Source organism: Aptenodytes patagonicus, chromosome 1, assembly GCF_965638725.1.
Source record: "Aptenodytes patagonicus chromosome 1, bAptPat1.pri.cur, whole genome shotgun sequence".
NCBI lineage: Eukaryota > Metazoa > Chordata > Aves > Sphenisciformes > Spheniscidae > Aptenodytes > Aptenodytes patagonicus.
Genome location: NC_134949.1, coordinates 22,645,594 through 22,666,551, shown reverse-complemented (window position 1 = coordinate 22,666,551; position 20,958 = coordinate 22,645,594).

Below are 20,958 nucleotides of genomic sequence, written 5' to 3'. Positions count from 1 at the left end.
AGGCAGATAACTGTGAGCAGCTGCAGCTACAAAGGAGACTTAATGTCAGTTCTTCAGTTCCTCTCAGTCTCCTCTCCTGAAAGCAGAGAGTTGGAATTTGAATTGAAGAACTGAGCTGGTTTATTTTATTCTTTCCCCTTTTGGCTAAGCTCCTCCAGTGCTTGTTTTTCCACTCTGGTGCTCTGTTTTGTCCAGGCCTAGTTTTTGGCTTCGGTTTTCCCTACATTTTAGCAATCTGATTCTTAAAGGCTTCATGTTTCTCCTTTGGTTTCTGCTGCTCCTGCCATCTGGTTCATCTGCAAGATAAAAGAAAAAAGCTCACTGGGGGTCTCCCTCCTTTTCATCCCCTCTGCAACCTCTCTAAGGGGCACTTCTTTGAGCACAAGAACCTTCTCTGCATAATAGGAGCCACTATACTTCATAGCGGCAGCTGTGAACAAAACTCCCTTGCTTTGACATCTCCCAGCTGTAGTTCAGAGGTGGGTGCAGGCTGTCAACCACCACCAGCAGGTCTAAATCGCCGATTTCAGCCTCTCCAAAGGGTTTGCTTGTCTCTTCACCAGCAAACAAGCAAGTAGAGATCTCAAGATGATGGGACCAGGTCCCTGTCCCTGCTTGCCTAATATGGAGTAACTCACCCAACTGAACAGGAGTTTGGTTTTTGTCTCTGGCCAGGAATTTACTCTCTATTCCTTAGTGCCAGGTTTCCCTCTGACACCTTACTAGATCTTTCTGCTACTCTCTATATGCTATGGATTTATAAGCAAGTGGTTATGGGTGGAGGGGACCTCAGCTAGCTTGCCTATGTGAGGCATAGCCTGTTACAGCCATACTTGAGCCTCCCCCTTCTGCAGGCTGCTGTGTTGGACACGTGTTTCTCAGCCTGCTCAGTCTGAGCTGTGTTTACATGCACTCTCTAAAGCTGGCCTTTCTGGCAACCTTTTGAAGACCAGCAGAGCCATCACTAGAAACAAAAATGTGCAGGGAATTCAGAAACTCAAACTGGAATTCATAAATTCACAAATTCCCAAACTGTTGTAACATGGGAGGATTTTTAGCCAGCTGCATAAAGAGTTGAAATGGCTCTGAGCTTGAAATGCAGCTGTCCTGGACTTACCAGCACTGATGAGGTTTTGTGGCCAGTCTTTTACTGTTCCAGGTTCTCAAGCCTTGTTAGTAACGCAACCATTTTCAACTATAGTATGCCCTGGTAGTAGGTACCTGCATGGCCTAAAAAAGATCTCTGAATGTGATCAGGAAACCCCTCTTTCACATACTTCCTATCAAGGCTGCAACACCTCGATTTATCCTGATAAATTAAGGTTCTAGTCAGGTTTCCCATTTGCACCTAAGCACATGGCGTAACGGTTCTCTGCGGACTTCCTCTCTAAAGAATTTGATCTTGAGTAAAGATTGCCTTCTCTTAAGACTTTTTCCAAGTCTGTTGTCTTCTAATAGAAAAAGCTTATGGGGGAAGTTGTTTGGGGTTATTTTTTTCTTCCTCTGTCTAGACCTAACCTGTCAGAGCAATAAGATAGTCAACTTCAGAAGTTTAAAGGAGGATGTCTGGCTGCCATTTTTCTACCAACCGCTGGCTCAAGTCCTGTACTATTCTGCTTTACACTCAGAGGGGTTGAAATTTGGCAGTTGGAGTCACTAGAGTTGTTGCACTGGAAATCTCAGCACCGTGGTCCTTGCGACTTGCTTTCATCCCTCATTCCCAGCTCAACACAGTCAAGCTCAGTGCCTGAAGCTTTCCGGGTTCTCTGTTACACAAGCTCCTCTCTTCTTAGAGGTCTGCTTTGCCAGATCTGCCTGGAGCGTGGGATTCCCTGGAGAATGAATGACAGCAGCACACAAGCTAAAACGATCGGTAATTCTGTTTTCTCAGGCTCTGTGCTTACCTAGTCTGTGTTTCTGTCTTTTTTATTTTGGGAAACCCTCCTTCAGTTGATGAATGATGAATTTGAAAGGTGGAATTGTAAACTAGAGTTGGTCTTTCAGCCTTCCTCTTTTGTTAGGCTTTGTCTTGATGGGGCCTGAAAATGATGGTGGAAGTCTTGGTGTTTGACAATCCCTGCAGAAGAGAAGGAAAAGAGACTTTCCAGACCCACAGTCATCAGGAAGTTTTTAAGTGTTTTGTTTTCTTCAAATCGTGTCCCCTTATGGCTCAGTGGCAAGGAGCATTTCTCCATCCATTAGAGAAGGAAGTGGCTTCTCCTGTGCAGGCTTGTAATAACCATCCGTGCTATGTAAGATCATTGCCGTTGTACCCGTCATTCAGGGCTGACTTTTGTCTTACCGGTGCATACTGCTTGCTGCTGCGTGTCATTCCCAAAGAGGACAAATCCTACTATCATTCATAGCCAGGCAATCAAAAGCTATTTCATTTACCCATGTATTCCTATTTCTTTGCTGCTTTTCACATAATTGCCATTTGAACCAGAAGAGAGTTTGAGTGCTTTCCTTCTTTTTTTAAGCTTTTAAAGCACCTATGTGTCTTAACAGATTGAACACTTCAGAAAGAAACTATTTCTTCAGTGGGACAGAGGACAATAGCTCTCGTACAGCTGTATACGGCTCGTCTTAAAAGGAAATAAAAATCCTACCATGAACCACACACTGTGTTTTTGAAATCCTTTATTCAGTGCTCTAATTCTGAACAATGTTTTTGGCTTATTTAATTCTCCTCAAAATTGAATGTTGAACAAAACTCTCTTTTTTTCTTTTAATCTACTGTAATAAGAAAGGAGTAAAATGAAAAATGTATTCCTTTGATACCCTTAATCTTTCCTCTCCTGTGGCTATGCTCCTATTCAGTAAGAGATCATACTTGCTAGTTGCAGAGCCTGGACGCCAATCCATGGATTATAAAATAAACCAAAATCCATGTTTCCTGCAGCTGCATCTGCAGGTCCACGGCAATGCTCACAATTGTAAAACTGCCTCCAGGATGTTATTTGGAATTTTATTATTGTGGGTCTGGCTGGTTTCCTTGTCCTCCTTCATGAGATCCTTCTTCATGTGGGCTTTCACCTTGTGTTTTGGTGGCACTTGCCGGACCTCAATGCTACATCCCTCTGAAAGCCCAAGGAAGGAAACAGTCGCTGTCTGGATTAGTCATGCACTTTTCATCCCCAAAGCGCCCCGTGGGCACTCAAGCCCTCCCAGGCTCAGCTCACTGGAAAATTATAGAAGTGGATTTTTTATGCTAGAGCAGACAGCCTTACTGAAATATAAAACATTTCCATCTGTCTAAACTAAGTTGTGTTTGTTTTGTTAATAAAAACCCACTGGTTACATACAATACTATTCATATCTGATGTACAAACAGCCCTTCTGAGTTCATCTAAGCTCCACCTGAAGTCTGCAGCACCCTCTACCCTAGACTGGTGGCTGCACTACACTGGTCCCAAACTAGAAAGCAACACAGATGTTAACACCATTTAGCCTTTAGATGAGGCTAAATACCCACATCTCGTTTGCTTGATGTGGGTATTTAGCCTCATTGCTGCTTTTAGTGGACTAAAGTTTGTCTTGTGAGGCTGCTATATGGTTGTGATACCCAGAAGTCCCATAATGAGGCCTTAAAGTCCAGCTAAGGGAACAGAAAGACCACCATCAGTTTCAGCAGCAGCAGGTCTAGCATCCTTCATTCTGCTCAGCCATCGATATGTATTCCACCCTTTATTTTAACATGGTCTTACTTTGCTTTTCTTGTGCACTTGAAGCATTTGCAATTCTCTGTATTCTGGCACATTACTGCTCAAGATGAGATCATCCATCTCATGGATGATAGCACATCCACACACAAAAAGGGTTTTGTGCTATTTTGGAGCTACAGGTTTGGTATTTAATAGGGTCATACCCTGGTGCACTTACTGCTCTTACAATAATATTCGATAGACAGCTGTGTTGAGTTATGGTTTTGCTCACTGTATGTGAAGATTCATATGCTGATTGCTTTGACCTGGCTATCTATAGTAAGGGCCTGTAACTGCCCAAGTGCTATTATAGCTTTTGATTTAGGTTATGGTTGTGATTTTATCTTTCTTTCCAGTGAAAGGAAGATTAGAAACGTTTTGTTTGCCATTTAACTGGAAAATGTTAATAGTTTAGCCGCATCTCTGAGAGAAAAGAGGGGAAAGGGGAGGTGATGTCCTTTCCCTGTGAGGTGGTTTTGGACTATTCTTTTCTGCAGTTAACCAAGACAGTGACGACAAAGACCACTTCAGCACTGCTGTAACTCACAGGCTTAAGTTTCTTTGTGGTTAATCATTCATGTGAATTAGCAGGGCAAGTTTTTTAATACAGAGCTTGAATTTAATTTCAATCTGTGCTGTCCATCATTGTCTCTCTTTATCACGTTTTTGAGATGACAGCATACACAATGTATCTAAGATTAGATTCTGGCTTTAAATATTTAAAGTCTGAATCACATCTATTTGTACTTCATTTCAAGGTTGAAGTAATGTGGCAGGACACACATTCTGCAGTAGTTAAAACTCACAAATCAAAGGAGTGCTGAATTATTCATTTTAAACTTTTAAGCAATTTCTCTTTGTGGGCCTGCACCCATGTGCTGCTTGGGGTAAGCTGCGGCATTGCCAGCTGGGCTGCGAGGCTCTGCCCTGCACGCAGTCCCCTTGCGTTGGTCTGCCAGCCGTGGCCATTGCCCCGCTTGCTGGGCCAGCTAAGATTTGCGGGTTGTTTGTGTTAATGGCTGATGTGGTTATCTGGGGAACTGACTGAGCCTAACAAATTCCAGGCTGTGCTTTGGTTAGCTCCTATTTAACTCAAACTGCTCTCTGATGAGTGATTTCAGAGTCTCAGCAGAAGATTTGCTCCACTACTGATGACCAACTGGCATGTCTGCAGCCAAAAACTTTCTGTTAACCATCTGCTGGGAAAGGATGCTAGTTTTAGCCTCTCTCCAGCAAGTGACAAACCCAAGGACTGATGAGTTCACTGCAAGGCCTAAGCCATAGGGCCAGGAAGAGGATCAGATTGCTGAGCCTTGCCAAACTTTGACGGAGGAGATGGCTGCCTCCATAGGCATGTAGCCCTCAAGACCATAAGAAGCTGCTCTGAGCGATGGCTGCTGCAAGAGTAACCCCCAGGACTGCTCTCCCCAGTTACGACCATTGTGAATGCACCATTTTCTGCCTTGCTGACACACAGGGAGCCAAAAGGCAGGCTAACTCTCAGGTGGGACAGTCATTAGATGGCAAACTAGGAACGTGCCTCCAAGATCATAGAATCATAGAATCATAGAATCATAGAATCATAGAATCATTAAGGTTGGAGAAGACCTCTAAGATCATCAAGTCCAACCATCAACCCAACACCACCATGCCCACTAAACTATGTCCCTAAGCGCTTCATCTACACGTCTTTTAAATACTTCCAGGGATGGTGACTCAACCACTTCCCTGGGCAGCCTGTTCCAATGTTTCACCACTCTTTCAGTAAAGAAATTTTTCCTCATGTCCAATCTAAACCTCCCCTGGTGCAACTTGAGGCCATTTCCTCTCGTCCTATCGCTAGTTACTTGGGAGAAGAGACCGACACCCACCTCGCTACAACCTCCTTTCAGGTAGTTGCAGAGAGCGATGAGGTCTCCCCTCAGCCTCCTTTTCTCCAGGCTAAACAACCCCAGTTCCCTCAGCTGCTCCGCATAAGACTTGTTCTCCAGACCCCTCACCAGCCTCGTTGCCCTTCTCTGGACACACTCCAGCACCTCAACGTCCTTCTTGTAGTGAGGGGCCCAAAACTGAACACAGTATTCGAGGTGTGGCCTCACCAGTGCTGAGTACAGGGGCACGATCACTTCCCTACTCCTGCTGGCCACACTAGTTCTGATACAGGCCAGGATGCCATTGGCCTTCTTGGCCACCTGGGCACGCTGCCGACTCATGTTCAGCCGGCTGTCAACCAGCACCCCCAGGTCCTTTTCGAACAGGCAGCTTTCCAGCCACATTTCCCCAAGCCTGTAGCGCTGCATGGGGTTGTTGTGGCCCAAGTGCAGGACCCGGCACTTGGCCTTGTTGAATTCTCATACAGTTGGCCTCGGCCCATCGATCCAGCCTGTCCAGGTCCCTCTGCAGAGCCTTCCTACCCTCGAGCAGATCAACACTCCCGCCCAACTTGGTGTTGTCTGCAAACTTACTGAGGGTGCATTCGATCCCCTCATCCAGATCATCGATAAAGATATTGAACAAGACCGGCCCCAAAACTGAGCCCTGGGGAACACCGCTCGTGACCGGCCGCCAACTGGATTGAACTCCATTCACCACAACTCTCTGGGCCTGGACGTCCAGCCAGTTTTTTACCCAGCGCAGAGTACACCTGTCTAAGCCGTGAGCCGCCAGCTTCTCGAGGAGAATGCTGTGGGAGACAGTGTCAAAGGCCTTACTGAAGTCCAGGTAGACCACATCCACAGCCTTTCCCTCATCCACTAGGCGGGTCACCTGGTCATAGAAGGAGATCAGGTTGGTCAAGCACGACCTGCCTTTCATGAACCCGTGCTGGCTGGGCCTGATCCCCTGGTTGTCCCGCACATGCCTTGTGAGCGCCCTCAAGATGAACCGCTCCAGAATCTTCCCCAGCACCGAGGTCAGGCTGACAGGCCTGTAGTTCCCCGGATCCTCCTTCTGGCCCTTCTTGTAGATGGGCGTCACATTGGCAAGCCTCCAGTCGCCCGGGACCTCCCCTGTTAACCAGGACTGCTGGTAAATGATGGAGACTGGCTTGGCGAGCTCCTCCGCCAGCTCCCTCAGCACTCTCGGGTGGATCCCATCCGGCCCCATAGACTTGTGAGCATCCAGGTGGCGTAGCAGGTCATTGACTGCTTCCTCTTGGATTATGGGGGGTTCATCCTGCTCGCCGTCCCTGTCTTCCAGCTCGGGGGGCCGAGTACCCTGAGGATAACTGGTCTGCCTGTTAAAGACTGAGGCAAAGAAGGCATTAAGTACCTCAGCCTTTTCCTCATCCTTGGTGACAATGTTCCCCCCCGCATCCAATAAAGGATGGAGATTCTCCTTGGCTCTCTTCTTGTCATTAATATATTTGTAAAAACATTTTTTGTTGTCTCTAACGACAGTGGCCAGATTGCGTTCTAGCTGGGCTTTTGCCTTTCTCATTTCTTCTCTGCATGACCTAACGAGATGCCTGTACTCTTCTTGAGTCACCTGCCCCTTCTTCCACAAGTGGTAAACTCTCCTTTTTTTCCTGAGTCCCAGCAAGAGCTCCCCGTTCAGCCAGGCCGGTTGTCTTCCCCGCCCGTTCTTCTTATGGCACATGGGGACAGCCTGCTCCTGCGCCTTTAAGACTTCCTTCCTGAAGAACATCCAGCCTTCCTGGACCCCTTTGCCCTTGAGGACTGTCTCCCAAGGGACTCTCTCAACCAGCGTCCTGAACAGGCCAAAGTCCACCCTCCAGAAGTCCATGGTTGTGGTTTTGCTGCCCCCCCTCCTTACTTCACCAAGAATGGAGAATTGTACCATTTCATGGTCGCTAAGCCCAAGACGGCCTCCGACCCCCACATCTCCCACCAGTCCTTCTCTGTTTGTAAACAGCAGGTCGAGCGAGGCACCTCCCCTGGTAGGCTCACTTACCAGCTGTGTCAGGAAGTTGTCTTCCACACACTCCAGGAACCTCCTAGACTGCTTCCTCTCTGCCGTGTTGTATTTCCAACAGATGTCCGGGAAGTTGAAGTCCCCCACGAGAACAAGGGCTAGTGATTGAGAGACTTCTGCCAGCCACTTGTAGAATGCTTCATCCGCCTCTTCATCCTGGTTGGGTGGTCTATAACAGACTCCCAGCAGGACATCTGCCTCGTTGGTCTTCCCCCTCATCCTTACCCATAAACACTCGACCGTACCATCATCACAATCGTTGAGCTCTAGACAATCGAAACACTCCCTAACATACAGGGCCACCCCACCGCCCCTCCTTCCTCGCCTGTCCCTTCTGAAGAGTCTATAGCCATCCATTGCAGCACTCCAATCGTGAGAGTCACCCCACCATGTTTCTGTGATGGCGACTAAGTCATATCTCTCCCGCTGCACAATGGCTTCCAGCTCCTCCTGTTTGCCGCCCATGCTGCGTGCATTGGTGTAGATGCACTTGAGCTGGGCTATCGATTTCGCCCCCAGCATTGGCACGCCACCCCTAGGCTCATCTCTAGTGAGCCTGGTTTTATCCCCTTCCCCCTTCGAACCTAGTTTAAAGCCTTCTCGATGAGCCCCGCCAATTCATGAGCGAGAATCCTTTTCTCCCTGTGAGACAGCTGATCTCCACCCTCTTTCCATTGCCAAGGATTTGAGCCTGACACGAACTGCACCGGGGCATGGTGTGGGCAGCATTGCTCAACCGAGTCTGCTCCAGCACTGAAACAGCAAAACTGCATCTATACAGCTGGCCATGCATATGGCACAATAAGCCGACCTTGGTCAAGCGTGGTCCAGCCGTCTATGTCCAGTGCTGCTGCAGCAGGGCTGGCACCAAGAGTCACTGCCATGACCAGGCACCCCTCATGGTGCTCTCAGCTCCTGGGTATGGGTCTAGAGACAGGAGCGGCTTACAGGGCTAATTGTTAGGAGCATCTAAATTAAACATAGCTTGTTGAAATCCTAATTCAGAGTATAGAAAGTCAGAACAGCACTAAGAGGAATAAAGAAACCTCAACGGTTAAAATTAACTCTGAACTCTGGAGGTATAAAGAGAACCTAATCTAAAAAGCATCTTAGAAACATAACCCCATTCACACCTACTCTTTGCAGTTACTAGCAGCTCTGAGAAACACTGGTCTGTATGTCGATAGCCGTATTAGAAAGTCTGTGGTGCATAAATGGATCATCCGTGAAGTATCTGCACTTTTATAGCTCTGACCATTGTGGTGCTCCTGCAGAAATGTTGAACAGGCACATCTTAAAATTTTAAGGAAATATGTTTCCTGCCCCCTTTTCTTTTTCCTTAGAGCCATGAGACCCTTTTAGCTTCACTGATGAATGGCTGCACCACAGAGGTAAGTCATGTTCACAGCCGTATTATGCTCCACAAGAGCTGAATTTCATAGTTATTCTTTCCCAAACTTCACAGTGATTCTCCTTCTCTGTTTACAAGTTTCTCCAAAGAGGTTGGTGTAGATAGATCTGTTATTCCAGCAGTGTATAGTTGGGCTCTGTTATGAGCTATCTATATGCACAAAAAAATTACATATGCAGTTCCTGATAACATCCCAGATACTTTAAATATCTGGCACGCCCTGGGCCTGGCCATGAGACATTATGACTACTGTGTGGAATCATTCCTGTCTTCATCCAAAAATCTTGAAATGTTTTAAAAACATTAATTAAGCCCTGTGAGGTGGCATCCTGTTTCTGTGATGCAATAAAGAAAAAACCCAAAACCCACTCACCTAAGATTAGAGAACAAGTTAACGGCACAGCTGGGAATAAAACTTAAGATTCCAGATCCTTGGCCCCCAACTCTAACCTGCTGGCAGTGTGTCACGTACAGAAACATGAAAATTGATCCAGCTAAATTGCTGTCTCCAAGCTGACAATTTTCCATGGTTTTGTGGAGAAAAAAATTCAGATGCAAGGTTGGGACAAGAAAAACCCACCTGGGAAGGGTGATCTGTGTTCAAAATCTATTGTTCAAAGAAAAACTCCAGCCTGCGCTTAAATATATACAGCTATTTGTTGAAAAGAAGTTTGCCCAAGTTGCAGTCTGCAAACTATGGACATTCAGCATCTATGAAGGGGATACATGAGGCTGGGTTTTTAGTGTTTCTCAGCATATAGTCTGACCCATCCTATAAACATTGGCAGAATATAACTCTACCAGCCTTGTAACAAGTTTGAGAATGTAACTTTGGCACCGTCTACAATTGCCTAAAATGCCCTCATAGACGTGGATGTACACATGTAGGTGATGCATGTACTCCCAGGGGACGGCCAGCTGGGCATGGTCACCTGTGGCGCAGAGCTTGGTGCTGCTTGAGGACAAGGACAGCTCGTCTCTGGCTGCATCCGCAGCCCCACTGCAGTCCCTAGGGCCGTGGCTGCCCCGTTCTCCTCACTAAGCTGATGTTTAACCAGACTGGGTGTCCCTGCCTGAACCATGGGAGTCACACTTCTAATTCCTGCAGTATGGCTTGCTCTATCTACACCACTAAGTGCACAGCAGTGCGTAAATGGATCCTTACAAGCATGGATCCTGCCCGTGCCCTGGCCATGAGCAAAACCCTGCAGGACACACAGTGCCATCTCAGGAAGAGAGCAAAGGGCTGCACTGTCCCCCTCTCCCAGTCCAACTTACGGGGTTCAGGCATACAGGCTGATGTCAGAGGGAGGCCACGAGCTCCAGCTTGCACAGCCCTGACAAAACTCATCGCCGCACGCCACAGTCAGGCCTGAGCACTGCCATGCTCCAGGACGTGGTGGCAGGGGAACCTGTGCTCCCTCTCCCCCACGGTCCCTGTCCTACAAGCCACCTGAGTGCACCGGGATAGAGATGCCCAGGCAGCAAGGGCAGCCTTACCCCCGCTCACAGCACCACCAAACTGACCTTTTTCAAGCTGGGCTAAATATTTCCACGGTGCAAAACTGGTTATGATCTGATAAAATGTTTCCACGCAGACACGATGACAGGAATGAGTTGTCCCGGTGAAGCTGACTGGTCCGTCTGGTTTTGGCTTTGGGGATTTTTTGGGAAGAGAAAGCATTTGGTTGAGCTGAAGGAAATTAGGAAAAAAGCAATACAATGATACAGAGAATTATATGGTATTTTAAAGATTTTTTTCCCCCTTTAAATAATCTAAAATGTTATTTAACATGGGCAAGGAAAATTGATTTTACAGATACATAAATATATATGTAACTACGTATGTGAGCAAGGACTGTTGTATATTTTACATGGCATGCCTTTAATAAAACTTTCCTGTGGAAAACTCTCAGGGATTTTTAATCCAAGCAGCTAACCATAAAGTTTTCTCCATAACAGTAAATTATGACAATTTTTCCCAAGGCTTTAACATCCCTGAGTTTTGCTCTCTGCTTTGAATTAGATTGTGATGATCAATATTAATAGTCCCTGATCAGATATGGTCACTGCAAAACCATGATGAAACCCTCTTTGACTCTGAATTTTACTGCAAATGTGAACATTTATCAACACTTATTCAAGACATAAATGAGAAAGAGAACAGCTATATCATGAAAGAGCTGAGTTAAAATTTAACCTCCATGCCACGCATCTAGAATATTTTCCAGAAGCAAATGTGGACTTCGTGTTATTCCAGGAAAGATGGTAAAATCTGTGAATATTTGTGATCATCATAAACCCTGTCCATTCCTAACTGTTCTGGAGAGTAAGAAAGTATAATTTTTTCTTTGTGTGATCATAGCTTTTTTACACTAGCTCTCAGACATACTCGCATGACAGTCTGTCCGTCTCCAGCTGTCGTTGTTTAGAATATAAAAATTTCCTAAACATCTATTTAAAAGTAACAACAATATACCCCAAAACAGCCAAAATACCCAGCCCCTTTGGTGTCATCAGCTGTACTGTATCAGCACAGCTTTTGTTCGGCTGGTCGGTTTTGCTGCACACCTGGTGCAAAGAGGCAGCCGTGCCGTGTCTAGGCTCCCCCAGGACAGGTCACTCTCGGCCCACCTGGGCTTTCGCTTCCTGGCCCGACTTTCATGTTGAACTAAAGTTTGCCTCCACCGTTTTGACAAGAATTGTCTCAAAACCTTTTGCTTGTGCTCTTTGATGGGACACATAAATGTATCTGCAAGGTAAGGCAGAAAAGGCATTTGCCCAAAAGAGCTGGCAAGGCCGGGGGGAATCTTTCAACAAAAAATTGGTTAAAAGCAGTAGTTTAGCTGTTTGAATATAAAGCGGTCTTGGAGAAAGGTGAGTCATTTTTCAAACAGCACAACAGAGCTACCTGGGGCAGGAGGAAAAAGGAAACATGAATTTTTAAAGCAGATTTTGTACGACTCAAATCGAACACGTTCGTCATTGGAATCAGTCCGAGGAGCTTGCTGCGCTAACGACCCTTCAGAGCTGGGGCATGTTGCATTTCTCATCTTCTCCCCTCAGAGATGATTTACTACAAGAGGATAGTCTTGTCCAGTCACATACCCACAAAGCCATTGGCTCTGTGGGGCATCTCAGGTGCCCCATCCCTGTTTCTCAGTGCACCTCACACCCCCACTCCTTTGTACCGTCTTTGTAGGCCACCGTGTTGGTGCATGTAGCCAGTGACATGAGAGAAGAAAGACCACCTGTGGTAGGAAACAGCTCCAAATCCAGCAGGTATTTCCTCCAGTCCTATGCCATGGCTGTGGTGAAAGCAATAATCTTCTCCTCCTCCTCTTTCTCCAGCACAGAGCCCCTGAAGAACAGACAGGAGATGGGCACCTGGGGGCTGGACTGCCACTGCTCCCCAACAGCCCAGCACCCATCTCCTCCACCATCTGCCCTAGCACAAATCTGTGTCCACAGCTCCTCACTGTCAGCAGGTAAAAAGAGAGCTTAAAACCCAGAGACGACATCTCCCGTGTTTGCCACAGGTTTGCCCAAACAGTGTATTCAATCATTAGTGTCCCAGGAGGCAGAGATGCCATTATGGTGGCCAGTTTGACCAACTGCTCCTGGGACTAGGGGAAAAAAAGGAAAGAGAAAAGTGTGAAACAGAGCGTTGGCAGTATTTACTCTCTAGGCCCTAAACCTTGCAATGTCCTCAATTTTTTCTAGGTGTTCTCTAAAACCGTAAGGGCTCACTTCTCAGTTCTAGCAACTGGAGCTTTAAGAAAACACAAAATATCCTGAGGCTTAGGATGCAGTCCGACAAGGTGGTGACAAGCCTGGTCTCCAGCTCAGAGGAGCAGAATGGTTTCACTTGTTGCCCTCCCCTTTGTTTTCCTATGTTCCCTTCTCAGCCAGAAGAAGAGGGAGGGCTTTTGCCATGGACTGCCACACTAAAGCATGCCCAGAAACCAAGAAGACTGCAGGCACTCTTGTATCCATTTCTTCCTCTCAGTGTTTGCATTTGAAAGCAATAATAATAGAAAAGAGACCTCAAGCGAGCACAAGTTCCTGCACTGTCTTATACCCTAAAATCATCAGGTTCTGTTTCAGGAATTTTCTTCTGAGGTTAATCACTTCATCAGCTCCATTTGCAGAAGATTACCATCATTTCTAGCAAAACCTTGGACATGTTCACCGAACTTTTGGAGGTGATTTTTTTCTAGCATTATTTATTGTTACTTCTCCCTTGTTGCCGCAACAGCTTCTCTCCTATAACACCCCTCATCTTTTCGTCCCCCCACCCAATCACCCTACACAGCCCACCTACTCTCACACAAAGTCTACTTACCTCCTGCACCCTTATTACCTTATGCCTCTCGGACCTACTAGCCACCACACATTTCATAGGGTCATGGGATAATTCAGGTTGGAAAGGACTTCAGGAAGGGATTATCCCTCTCTACTTAGAAATTGTTGGACCTCATCTAGAGTACTGTCCCCAGTCCATCTGTCCCAATCAGTGCAAGAAAGACATCTATCAACTGAAACATGTTCAGTGTAGGGCCATGGCAACAGTTGGGTGCCAGAGCACTTGCCCTGGGAGGGGAGGCTTGTCCAGCCTGGCTTCAGGCAGACCCAACAGCAGCCCCCCACTACCTAAGGGGAGGTCATCAGGAACACAGAGACAGGCTCTTCATAGTGGGGCATGGCAGAAGGACAAAAGGCAACAGGCATGGGCAAACACCCATTTCATGAACTCCCAGGATGAGCCTGTGGCCAGAGGAACACGTCATTTTGTTTGGATGGCACTCCCTGGCATGCACTATTTAGAAAATCAAAAGATTTCTTTTTAAGTCTGCAAATCTATACATATTAATGTAAAAATATCTGTTACTAACATGGTACATCAGTCATCTGAAATCCCCCCCCCCTCCCAGCCAGTAACAGCATCAAAGACTTTATTTCCACTGTTATTAGGTACATTGTTTACAATAGCACGGAAGACCACAGAGAGAGTTAAAAAGATATTTGCCATCTCTCATTAGCAATGTCAACACTGTCTCTTGGGTAAAAGGATCTTTGGGTAAAAGGGTAAAATTTTCCATCTGGAAGGTTTGAAAGTCTCTCTGAGTTTTTGTTCCTTGAAGTCTTTGGTGTCTGATTCCTATGTTGGGGAGGAGGGTTGTCTGTACATCAGTTTCTCTTACTGGAGGCAGGATCTGTTTTGCGAGTTCTCTGTTTTCCTCTCTTTTGCAAAGGGGCAGTTACAAGTCACTCACTCTATGTTGTTTATAATTTTCTGTTCTTTCAGAATAATTTTCAAAACGCTTTGATTTTCTTTTCAGCTGTGAAAGAATAATCCAAGACCAAACATGTTATTCTTTGAAATTAACTCACTCACTAAAGCTGGTTTCCCTATAAATTTTACTGAAGTGGATGATTAAGAACTCTTCTCTACAAATAATGTTTCATGCAATACAGCTGTAATGAGACCACAGTCTGATTACTGAAATGGATGAACGTTTTTATTAACTGCAAAATCACTTCTGGCATGCTCTATATTTAATACTTTGAAATCACAGTAGTGGTTTCACGCATGGTTAGGGAGGTTAACTCCAAAGGCTGGTTACTTCAGTCCTCACAGTTGACTCTGGCCTCCATGTTCCTCTAGGGCACCAGTTAAACCTAAAGGACAAGCTTTACCAAGAACCTGAACTTGGAGTTAGATTCCACATACTCCCTATTTTCATGCCCTGCGCAGAGCAGATGCAGGATTATTTGGTCCTAGTGGATTCCTGATATCCTTTAAAGAGCAAAAAGTCCACCTTGAACGGCAGTCATACACACACATCAGCAAGTGGATGAGAGAAAAAAAAGGAATATAACAAATAAAGAAATAAAATTAAGACTGTGATGAAATAATAAAGAATACATAAAGTGAAATGCTTCAGTAGATAGATGTTCTGTATACCAAAGTCAATGACAATGAGGTTCTAAAAAGTTTTCTTCCCTCGCCAGCACAAGGCAAGAGCACAGCATTCATGAGAAGCTCCTAACCCACGAAGTTACCCTCCAGCAATGGGCAAGCTTCAGCCTCATGGCTAGCCAGGAGAAACGGGTTAGACGGATCCAGAATGACACCCCCAGGGAACCCTGTGAAGAACAGCCCACTTGGGAGATATAAATGAGAAACGGTGCAGCTGTGGGATTCATGTTCTGTCAGGGCTTTTGAAGCTCAGGAGGTTTTAGGTATAGCCAGTGATAAGTTCCACTAAGAGACATTTTGCTTGTATATTTCTCTAGCAGAAATTTGAATTGAAGACACAGTGGTAGGTGCTGGGTCTTCTCCAACAAACTGATATTGTCTTAAGTTATGCTGCAACTATTTGTGACGTCTTCCTCTTTCTCTAAGGCCTGGTAAAATAGTTACTCAATTATCTACTACTCTGAATTGTTACAAAGGACCCCTAGGATGAGCACCTGTGTGGTCTAGGATCTGAAGACAGGTTACTCATTTGAGTACAGCCAGATGTCCCTACAGAGGTAAATCATTAGATGGCACTAGTTTGAACCTGCATACAGCATGGCACCATGCCCAACCCACGCTGTCCTACTTCTCAGCACTACTTACTCTCTCTCATTGCTGCTCCAAGCTACTTATGCCACTTTCAGTGCCAGGCTTGCTGTGGCAATAGACTGTGAAATACAGTCTAGCCAAAGCCATGCGTGCTATTGTACAAAGTGGATATGCCCAGAAGCACTTTCATTGTTTGCCTCCAGACTGTGGTACCTTAGAGGCTGGCAGGCAATTGTGGTTTGAATGTTTTACATTAGAGAATAGTCAAAAAGAAAGAAAATTGCCTGACAGTACGAGAAGGCTGGATTGAGAATCTGATTTTTGCTGTGTGTTCATGTAATGATACCAGTGAACCATAATGATACCCATGAAGGAGCTGTATGATGATCCCTATTGATCCCAACAGGTGGTTCTTACAGTGGTGGTGTCTGTTGTTCTCCTTTAGAGAGGGATGCAACCAGACTGGAGTGGAGAAGGAGAGGCCTTCCTAGTAGATCACTTTAAGCTTTGCTGATTGATTGGAGGAGGAGTGTGAAGTATTTAGACTGGCACCTTTTCCTTGACTTTGAGCTTTCACAGAACCAGGGGCCCATCAGAAATATCCCACTCAGAAAGGAACCTTCTCACCTTTCCATGCTTTTTTACTTTGTTTTGTGCTGATGTCTTTTTCTCCTCCCAAATTCTCCAGCTTAGTGCACATGAGAGGGAAAAGATGATCTGGCCCTGAGAGAGCTGCGCTCTACAACAGTTAGCTGAAGGGCTAACTGCAGTATTTTGAAGGCCAAAAAGTCCTACATGACACAAGTCTGTTGTGAAGGAGAAGAGTACTTACTAAGCTTCTGAACAAAACCCGTTTTTTACAATAAGTGCGGTGAGGCACTGGAACAGGCTGCCCAGAGATGTTGTAGATGCCCCATCACTGGAAGTGTTCAAAGTCAGGTTAGATGGGGCTTTGAGCAACCTGATCTAGTGGAAGGTGCCCCTGCCCATGGCAGGGGGGCTGGACTAGATGATCTTTGAAGGTCCCTTCCAACCCAAACCATTCTGTGATTCTGTGATTTATGAAAAAGTATTTCAGCCTCCCAGGTAACAAGCCAGAAGTCTCTCAATAAAAATAAGCCATGTTAATTTCCTGAGTATTAACTGGTCCAGAGTACAAATGTACTGAATGAACCTGTCTCTGTATAGATATAAACAAATAGATGATGTTTGAAGTGCAGAGATTTCATGAGAACTTTTTCCTATAGCAGATTAGCACCATTAAAACTTTTAAACTAAGGATAAAAAAAAAGAAAACCAAAACCGACCACCCAGTTGAGCACTTAAAAGCATCAACAGAGGTTTTCATTTGAGAATTGTCCCTTTTACCCTTTCTTTTAACTTCAGAAAGATTATATAAAGGACCAACTCTTTCTCCATTTGGCAACACTTGAGATGGTGCTAAAGATAAAAGCGTTGTCAGGACATGGGGGAGAGAGTGGAGAAGGGGAAAGGGAAGGGGAAGGGGAAAGAGGAGAAAAACTTAGAGATGAGCTGGGAGGCATTTTGCTTTTTTTCTGCTGGAGTCTGATCTGGCTTTCCTGAACACAAATAAGAGAAAGTCACATAAAAGCAAGAGATAACAAATGCAGTGCCTGTTTCTGGTGTAACTCTCTGCTGAAGAATGACAGATGCACGCATAGCCTTATCAGTCACAGATGTATACAAGCATCAGGTTGTTTAAAGTTTTTCTTTTAGTTGCCTTTTTGGCCATAGGCTTAGAATAACATTGCAAAGGATTCAGGCTTAGTCAGCTGAACCAGACTTCCATTAAAGAGAAGGCATAAACAACCAGATAAGAAAAGAGAAGAAAGATGACAAGGAAGTGGAAAAAAGGTGATATTCAAGAAAGACATAGTGGATGTGATCTAGCCAGGTTCTGGCTGTCTGAGCGGGTAACACCTCTGGGCTTCTGAAGGCACAGGGTTGTCACCATGGGTCCCACAACCCTAAAGGTGGGAATGTGGCAGTCACCACAGTAAAGATTGTTCCTTTCAGTCCATCTGCTCTCCTGTCATTGATATTTACAGCCCCACAAATGTGGATAGGCCCAGCCGCCCATGCTTTCATTATTAGACCCAGCATGCAGCACATAAAATTTTGTTCATTAATTCCCAATTTCACATTTGTCTTATTTATCAAACACAGCCTTTGGGGGATAGCAGTGAGAATCTTGCGTTTTGTTAATCTCCTCTTTTTCCCTTTAACCCTTTCTTTACTTGTATGAACAATTTCAGATAACGGCTTGACTCCGCTTTTTTTTTTATTTTGGAGACTTGGAATAGGAACCTCTCATCACAATGCTCTCACCTTCTTTAAGTGATCTGGAGACTTAAGTCCTTCTCACAGGTAGCAAAAAGAACCAGAATGGGAGTTGCTAAAGAAGTATTGCCATGTTTCCCTATACTAAACCATCAGTGCCATCTTGCCCTCATTCCTGTACCGTGAGCATCCACTTACCTCCTTCTGTGAACTTTTTTCTTTTACCTTCCTTCTGGAATCAGTAAACCCCATTTTTCATTGGTTCAACTTTAAAAAGATTTAGAGGATAGGAATGTAATAAACCCTCGTCAACATGGTTTTAGGGAAATAGCCCCTGTCAAGTAAACCTGAATTACTTCTAAAATGACATTACAGCTTTGATTAAGTGTGTCATAGCCCCACAGTTATCTTTGACTTTTATAGATCTGTTGAATTAATACAACATTACACTGATCTAAAAATTGACACTATATAACGTAAATGCAATAAGGTAGAAAGTTAACTCTGTTTGTGGAAAACACCATTGCCAGTAGAGTACCGTCAGTGACTGTGGGAAAGTTTCACTAATCACGACTTTGACTGTTTTCACAAGTGATCAAGGAGTAAATTGTAATTCTAGGGACAGAGACTGAAAAAGCGGTAAACAGTAATGGCGAACAGAGCAGACAAAACCCTCTGATTGCATAGTAATCTGAGCCCATTCAAAGAAACTGGGATAGCCAAAGGATATTCTTCCTTTTTAGAAAGATGAAGGGAAGGCTAGGCTTACCGAATAGGGGAAAGGATGCAAGAAAAGCCTGAGGGTACAGTAGACCAAAACTGTAGTAACAAAAACCAGGTTACATTAGCTAGGGAAAGGTTGAAGAGGATTAGCAAACTGATTAAGTGCTATAGGTATTGGCGAGTGAAGACTGAAATACTGTGTGTGGTTTGGGGCCTGTTTTTAAAAAGAATGTTGACAAACTGGAGAAAATAAAGCAACTAAATTTTTTGAGAGCTGGAGTGACAATGATAACAAGCCCGGTCTCTTTTAGCTTACCAAAATGAAGACCAAAGAGTGGTTAGGCAAGCACTTTCAAAGGAAGAAGCTACCAAGTAGTAACACATTTTTTAATTCCAGCAGTGAAAAACCTGTCAAGAACCAGTGGTGAAAGAAAGAAAAGGAAGGAAGGAAGGAAGGGAAAGAGAGGGGAGAAGGGGAGGGGAAAAAAGGAGCAACGAAGGGAGGGAGGCAGGCAGGGAGATAGATCAACTGTAGAACTAGGTTTGAAAAAGCAGATGATTAACCATTGAAACAAACTACCAAATGAAAGGGTTTACTCTTCATCATTTGGGGTTTCCAAATTAAGTCTACATGCTATTTCAAACACAGCTTTTAGTGGAAAACAAAATATATGTTCATAAAGAAACTATTATCACTTCAATATAGGGTATCCTTAATTGTCTGTGACACATGGAAAGCCACATCAAATTATCTAAGAAATTCTCCTGTCCCTGTACAAATTCTCCTGTACAAATAAAGTATTTGTAAATAGTTGTTGGTAGTTTTGAGATCAATGGTTAAGTTAAATTTACTCAAAACCTTGTATTAGGCACTATTTCCTCCTAGTTAAAATTTTGCCAGATATAAGTTGAAAAAAAATATGAACTGAGTATGTGTTTCATGGTTGCTTTCTTTACAGTCACTTCATGCATGGCAAAAATGGTCTGGTGTTTTCTTTGAGCTGACATGCTGAGGAAGCCTGTTGCCTTTATGGTCTAGAGCAGGAGTTTGAAATATGGCACAGGAAAACTGTCTTCTGCTGGCCACAAAACATCTATGTTTGACCACATGGTACGCTTCTGAGAATCACCATTTGCATGGCAGACAGGAAACGTCATTTCCATTAGAAAAGGCAAATTTAATCCTACTAATGATCCCTTTGTTTTCTTAGTTTCATCTCATGGACTGTTAAGCACAACCTCACTAGGCATGTTCAAAGCTTGGACAGTATGCTCCAGACCAGGCTTTTCTGCCGTTGCCCTTCCAGGACACCGTGTTGGGTGTCCATGGCAACATTTTGGCAGAGGGGGATGCTGCAGGGGCGGCCTCTGTGAGAAGAGGCCAGGGCCTGCCCTGTGCCAGACACAGCCAGTTCCAGCAAGCTCCAGCCAGCTCAAACAGACCCACCGCAGGACACAGCTGAGCCCCTCAGCCAACCTGCTGGCCCCTCTGTGATAATGTATTTAAGAAAGGGGAGGAAATGCCAGACAGGCTGAGGACAAGGAGGGAACGAAAAGTGTGAGAAATAGCTGAGGGGACACCAAATGTCTTTATCTTGATCCATGAGCTTACTCACTCCTGTTCTTCCTATTTTCCCCACGGCCTGTCCTGCTGAGGGTGGGGGCCGAGCAGCTGGGTGGGAGTTCGGCTGCTAGCCGGGGCCAACCCCACCACACACATTTTGACCGTTAGGGTATCAAGTGTCAGAAGGGAGCCTGAGGAGCAACTCTGCATGTTTGGAGGGAACCAGGGCAAGGTCAAGAGGCTTCCTTTTCCTCCTTGTTCTCTCCTGAGAGGTGTGGCAGAACGCGCAGTGTACAGTCTCTTTCTCAGCATGCAGCTGAGGGGACATGGGCTAGGTCAACACTCTCTAACTAAATTCTCAGACCAGCACTGGCACATTGCTGGCCGGGGCCAAGAAATACTCCTCCACATAATTCTTGGCCATAATTTAGGCATTAGCATACCACTCCCAAGAGACAAACTGTGTGAGTTGACCCAGTTTTGGCAGATAAGAGAGTTTAATGATATGGACATAAACCTGTTTCATGCCAGTTGATCCCAGTGTCAGAGACCAACCCTGGGCACACTGAGTTTGCTGTCAAATGACACACCCACATTGTCCTCAGGAATTAGTCCGGGTGAACAAACATGTATTTGCATTTATAGGGTTAATAAAGTTAGCTACACCCTCACCTGGCATTAACCAACATATTTAGCTGAAGGCAATGGAGCAAAATTGATTTATACCAGTTTATTTTGGGCTCTTGTG